Source organism: Capra hircus, chromosome 14 (assembly GCF_001704415.2).
Source record: "Capra hircus breed San Clemente chromosome 14, ASM170441v1, whole genome shotgun sequence".
Taxonomy (NCBI): Eukaryota; Metazoa; Chordata; class Mammalia; order Artiodactyla; family Bovidae; genus Capra; species Capra hircus.
In genome coordinates this window covers 20,605,574-20,611,990 of record NC_030821.1, presented here as the reverse complement: position 1 = coordinate 20,611,990, position 6,417 = coordinate 20,605,574, and the positions used below count along the sequence as shown (strand labels likewise).

At 45.0% G+C, this 6,417-nt stretch overlaps 1 pseudogene; it reads right to left on the bottom strand.

Moving 5' to 3' along the window:
* LOC102188957 lies at nucleotides 3,293-3,997 on the bottom strand (annotated as a pseudogene).

Sequence of the window (6,417 nt, the reverse complement as noted above, 5' to 3'; positions counted from 1 at the left end):
CTGTTCACCCTGGACTTCCACCATGGCCACTAAGCTCCAGGACCCAGACTCAACTAAATATACACACTGAAGTTCTTCAGGGAGAAAGGGACTAGCCTGGCTCTTCTGAGAGAGAACCTGGGCCACACAAGTCATTTCTGAGCAAATGACTGGGTTTGTTCCTGCTGGTTCAGATGTGTGCCATGCCAGGTCCAATCAGCTGTGCATTTCCCCACCTCCACCTCCCTAGAAGTCACATTATCTTACGTTATCTGATGCAGCTCTATCATCCAGAGAGCTGTGGGTGGCAAGGGTGCTAAATTGCCTGGCTGGATGTTATCACATAAAGAGAGGAACTGTTTATAGGTAGACTGTACTTGGGATGATATTATGATATATCTTGGTTATGAAATATATGACCCAAATTTCCTGGTCAAAAAAAAAAAATCATTTCAAGGGAATTCCCTGGCAGTCTAGTGGTTAGGAACCCACACTTTCACTGCTGAGGGCCTGGGTTCAATCCCTGGGCAGAGAACTAACATTCCGCAAGCCACAGGGCGCAGTCAAAAAAACAACAAAACAATTCATCTTAATATCATTTTCGGCTCCGAAGATAGATGTATATGTCCATAAGACATGGCCACAAATAACTGTAACACAAGACAGTCTATGAAAGCCTCTTTAAACACTTTTAAGAAACTTACAAAATTTCATGGAAGCATAAAAAAGGATTGTAGGGGTTAATAACAGCCTTTCTTTAAGGTGTGCTACTTTGGCACGAGGATTATTTTGCACTAAAGGCAATGGAGACCTTGTAGGCTCAAGAGAAACTACTGCCCCTCCCTTAACTACCTAGAAGAATTAAAATTGGAGGTTTTTTCCCAGAAAAAGAGTTCTTACCGAGATGCATTTTATCTAAGTGGCCCTATCTGTATGGCAGAGTAGACAGCTAATTCCCAGCCATCGACTCTTCTTCTTGGAATCTCCCTGGAATATGGAATCTCCCTCCTCTCCTTGGAAGTTCCTATCCCATTCCTCAGCTCCTTTATGCCTCATTCTGTGTTTCTGTCTCTACCTTTCATGGATGTGGGGTTTCCGTATGTACAAGTTAAGATGTTATTTTCTCTTGTTCTCCTGTCTTACATCAATCTCATTCTTAGACCAGCCAGAAGAACCTAGAAGGGTAGCGTTAAGCTTTTCCTCCTCCCTGACAGTTTTATAACTGCTCCCCTCCCCACGGCAGTTTTATAAGCCCCCCCACCCAGCCTGCCCCCTGCCCAGGGGCTTCCCAGGTAAAGAATCTTCCCAGTGGTAAGGAATCTACCGCCAATGCAGGAGAGGCAAGAGATAGGGATTCAATCCTGGGCCCAGGAAGATCCCCAGGAGGAGGAAATGGCAACCCACTCCGGTATTCTGCCTGGGAAATCCCATGGACATAGGAGCCTGGTGAGCTTCACTCCATGGGGTCACAAAGAGTCGGACACGACTGAGCAAGAACAAGCACAGGGGAGGCAGAAAACTTTCCTTGAGTAAGTACTGTTTAAAATATGTCTTGAGGTGCTCATTACATTTTTACAGAGTGAGGTGGCGGAGGTCAAGAGCACACACGTGAAGCAGTGGGAAAGGATAATTGGAGGAGTGAAACTATGTGTGTGTTCTGAGAGGGCAACAGGTTTCATGTGGCTGGAGAGCAGGGTGCAGGAGGGAGAAAAAAGAAGCCAGCATGAGCTAACTGTTCTCAAGCATATGCCAGACATTTTCAGATGTCGCCACATTTAGTCCTTTCAGCAGTCCTTGAGGTGGCGTCTATTGCCACTATTTTACCAAGGGTTCCAAGGCCAAAGACCTTCTCTCCATCTTCATGCAGTGCTGAGGGCGAGGTGGAGAGGATGGCAGACAGTAGATGAGGGGAGGTTGCCCACCAGGTAACCAGTCCACACTCAACTCTGGAGGCACTGGGATGGAAGTCATGTGAGAATTCTGAGCAAGGAATGACAGGATCGCCTCTGACTTTTAGAAAAACAACACTACTGGTAATGGAAGAATTAAATAGAGTATTTTTTTCTCTCCTTCATTCAGTTAAAAATAATTAATATATTGAAAATTTCCTGTGGGACAAGACTATACATCAAACCCATGGGAAAAAATGTTTCAGTTCAGTTCAGTTCAGTCGCTCAGTCATGTCCGACTCTTTGCGACCCCATGAATCACAGCACACCAGGCCTCCGTGTCCATCACCAACTCCTGGAGTTTACCCAAATCATGTCCATTGAGTCAGTGATGCCATTCAGCCATCTCATCCTCTGTCATCCCCTTCTCCTCCTGCCCCCAATCCCTCCCAGCATCAGAGTCTTTTCCAATGAGTCAACTCTTCGCATGAGGTGGCCAAAGTACTGGAGTTTCAGCTTAGGACTAACCAAATCTCATGAAATTTACAGTCTCTCTGTGTGTATATATGGGGTCGCAAAGAGTTGGACACGACTGAGCGACTGAACTGAACTGAACTGAACTAATGCCTTTCTCTAATTTAATTAACTGGTTGATTTTTTGATTGTGCCATGATGCTTGCTGGATCTTAGTTCTCCAACCAGGGATTGAACCAGGAACTTGTTCCAACCACTGAACCACCAGGGAATTCCCTCTATATATTTTATAATATACACACACACACACATACAGAAAAGTACAAAACAGGAGAGTTAAACATTTATATTTTAATCATCTTTTAGCTCACAAAAACAGTATGACAACATTTTTCTTTTAAAATATTATCTGTAAATTCTGGATAGGAATCCTTTATTATATATATAATCTGTGTACATTTCCTACCATTTTGTGAGTTAATTTTTATTCTGTTGATAGTATGCACAAAAGTTTTTAATTTTCAATAAGTCCAATTTGTCCGTTTTTTTTTTTTTTGCCTGTTTCTTCATTGTCATATGCAAGAAACCACTGCCAAATCCATTGCCATGAAGATTTTTCCTAATTTTTCTTTAAGTTTTTCTTTTTTTAGTTTTAAATTTTACATTCAGGTCTTTGATCCATTTGATTAATTTTTGTTTGTTTGTTTTGACTGAATGAGAATTTTTATATCTTCTATATAGCCTTTTCCACCTTGCAATGGGCTTCCCTGGTGGCTCAGCAGTAAAGAATCCTCCTGCAATACAGGAGAGGCGGGTTCAATCCCTGGGTTGGGAAGATCCCCTGGAGAGAGAAATGGCAACCCACTCCAGTATCTTTGCCTGGAGAATTCCATGGATAGAGAAGCCTGGTGGGCTACAGTCCCTGGGGTTGCACAAGAGTTGGATATGACTTAGTGACAAAATAACACAATGTCCACTGACTTTGGACCAAGGAAGTTGCCTCCCCAGTGACGGCAGATCTCATTTCTGTCATTATAATTGGTCCTGATGGCTTCCACCAGCTTAGCCAGAATGCCCTTGTCTTCCAAGTTGACTTGTGTGAAGGCAACTGTGCAGGTCTTCTTGTGGACCATATACCACACCCAGCCTGTCCTTCCCCTTGATGATACAGTAGGGAACCCCCATCTTACAACACAGGGCAGGCAGGAAACCCACCAGTTCACTGGGATCCACGTCATGGGCAACCACCACCAGCTGAGCCTTCTTGCTCTCCTCCAAGGTGGGGACAGTATCAACGCCTGCTCAAAAGACAGGTGGCTCTTAGTGGGGACGTCCCCTTGGCCTGCAGCTTTTGTCTCAGCTCAGGCCAGCAGCTCAGGCCAGCAACTTCTGCTTCCTCTCTTACTTCATCTCTGGTCTGCACTTGTGGACCAGCTTAAGTAGCTGTCTGGCGGTCCAAGACCTGGCTGAATTGGTTAATCACGGGAGGCACTCTCAGCCGCTTATTTAAGATACTACATGTCACTGCAGCAGAATGTAGCAGGTGAGGTCCCTTTGGGGCTGGATGTCCAGTCCACTTTCTCAGCCTCCTGATTCTTCATGACAGCAGGGACCTGGTCTATCTTTTGCCCCTCAGCCTTCTTTCCCCTCGGCATCCTAGTGGAGAGCCCTTGAGCTAATTTTTGTCTATGGGATAAAGCAAGGTCCAACAGCATTCTTTTGCATGTAGATATACAGTTTTCTTAGCACCATTTGTTAAAGAGACTATCCTTTCTCATTGAATGGTCTTGGCATCTTTGTTTCTGGGCTCTCTATTCTCTTCCACTGGTCTGTATGTCTGTCCTATGCCAGAACGACATTGTTTTGATTACTGCAACTTTGTAGTTAAGTTTTGAAATCCAGATGTGTGAGTCCTTCAATTTTGTTCTTTTTCAAGGTTTTTTTTTTTTTTTTGGCTATTCTTTTGAGATTCCATATGAATTTTAGGATGGATTTTTCTATTTCTGTCACACATACAAAAAAAGTCATTGAGACTGATAGCAATTACATTTGAACCTGCAGATTGCTTTGGGTAGTATTTACACAGCATTTTGAATGTACTAAATGTCACGGAATTTATACTTTAGAATGGTTAATTGTATCCTATGTGAATTTGAGCTCAATTTAAAAAAAAAAGATTGGGCAATTATATGTGAAGAGCAGGTATGTGTGTGGCATGAGGCAGCTGGAACGTAAAGGAGGTTGTGATCAGAGGGAGGAATGTTGGGATTAAAGGCCCCAATACTGTATAGTTTAGAGCTGGTGAGGGTCCCTGGGGTTGAGCAATAAAAATGGCTAAGGTGATCCAAAGCTTATCTACAAAGACACTGACTTCACAAGGTAATTCAAGACAGCAACTTCAGGAGCTTTTCTGGTGGCTCAGTGGTAAAGCACCCAGCTGCCAATGAAAGAGACATGGGTGCCATCCCTGATCTGGGAAGATTCCACATGCTGCAGAGCAACCTAAGCCCATGCACCACAGCTATTGAGCCTGCGCTCTGCTGCTGCTGCTAAGTCACTTCAGTCGTGTCCGACTCTGTGCGACCCCATAGACGGCAGCCCACCAGGCTTCCCCGTCCCTGGGATTCTCTAGGCAAGAACACTGGAGTGGGTCGCCATTTCCTTCTCCAATGCATGAAAGTGAAAAGTGAAAGTGAAGTCGCTCAGTCGTGTCCGAACCCTCGCGACCCCTTGGTCTGCAGCCCACCAGGCTCCTCCGTCCATGGGATTTTCCAGGCAAGAGTACTGGAGTGGGGTGCCATTGCCTTCTCCGCCTGTGCTCTAGAGCCCGCAACTACTGAACCCATGTGCCACAACTACTGAAGCCCTTGCTCCCTGGAGCCTGTGCCCCACAGCAAGAGATGCCATCGCAACAAGAAGCTAAAGAGTAGCCCCCATTCATCACAACTAGAGGAAGCCCATGCAGCAACAAAGACCCAGCACAGCTGGAAAAAAAAACAGACTGCAACTTCAGAAGGATACACGCCCAGCTAGGGATGGTGGTCATCACAGGAGTCGGGTGGGGACAGCTGGGATTATAGGGGAATTTTATTATTATGTCAATGGTATCTTTTTAAAGAGAAAGAATACTGAAAGCTTTTTGAAAAGCTATGATACAGGAACTACAGTTCAGGAAAAGAGGACAATGACCTAAGTCCCTTAAAAAAAAAATCATTGTGGGAGTGGCAGGAAGGTGTTACGTGATACATGGGTAGGGGTATGGGTGGGCCAGCTGGCTTCATCTCTTCTTTAGTCTGGCAGTAATATTGGAGAGCCAGGAAATCCACCTCCCAACCCAGAAGTATGTGAGGCTGGGTAAACACCTCTCCATTCAAGACTAAGGCAAGGGAGGCTATGTTCTTATAAGTTCTTATAAGGGTTCAGTCAAGGCAGGAATGGGAGGCAGACTGGGGATGTGGAAGGATTTGTTCAGCATAAAGTGGAGGTTCCAGACAAAACAGAAAAGTGTGAGAAGGAAAGGATAAGCTGGGGAGTGAGTGTGGGAAGGCACCAGGCAGCCTGTATAGGATAAGATGGGTGATGGGAGGCATTAACATTTTGGCATTCATGTGGTATGGGAATAGCATAGTTCAATGAGGAATAGGCCTTTAAGGCCCAGCAAGACCTGTAATGTTAAGTTTAGTAACAGTGAAACAGGTCTCCTGGGATCCAAACAGGATATTGGACTTCAGCTGGGACAGTAGAATTTGGGTAGACAAGAAAACAACAGGACAAAGTCTCAGAGGCAGACACCAGCGTGGGTAACTCTTAAGGGCCTGTGCGAAAACCAGACAGACTGAAGTTGCTGGTTTGCGTGGGGGATGAGACACTGGCTCTCCAGGGTGGGGCTAGATTCTGAAGAGCTTTATGAGCCAGCTGAGGAGTCAAGACATGATTGGTAAGAAACAAAGTTTCATTATGAGTTTTTACAAGGAAAACAGCATCTAAGGAAGATTAGTACATCAAATGGACTTCCCAGATGGCACAGTGGTAAAGAATCCACCTGCCAATGAAGGGGGTGCAAGAGACGTGGGAT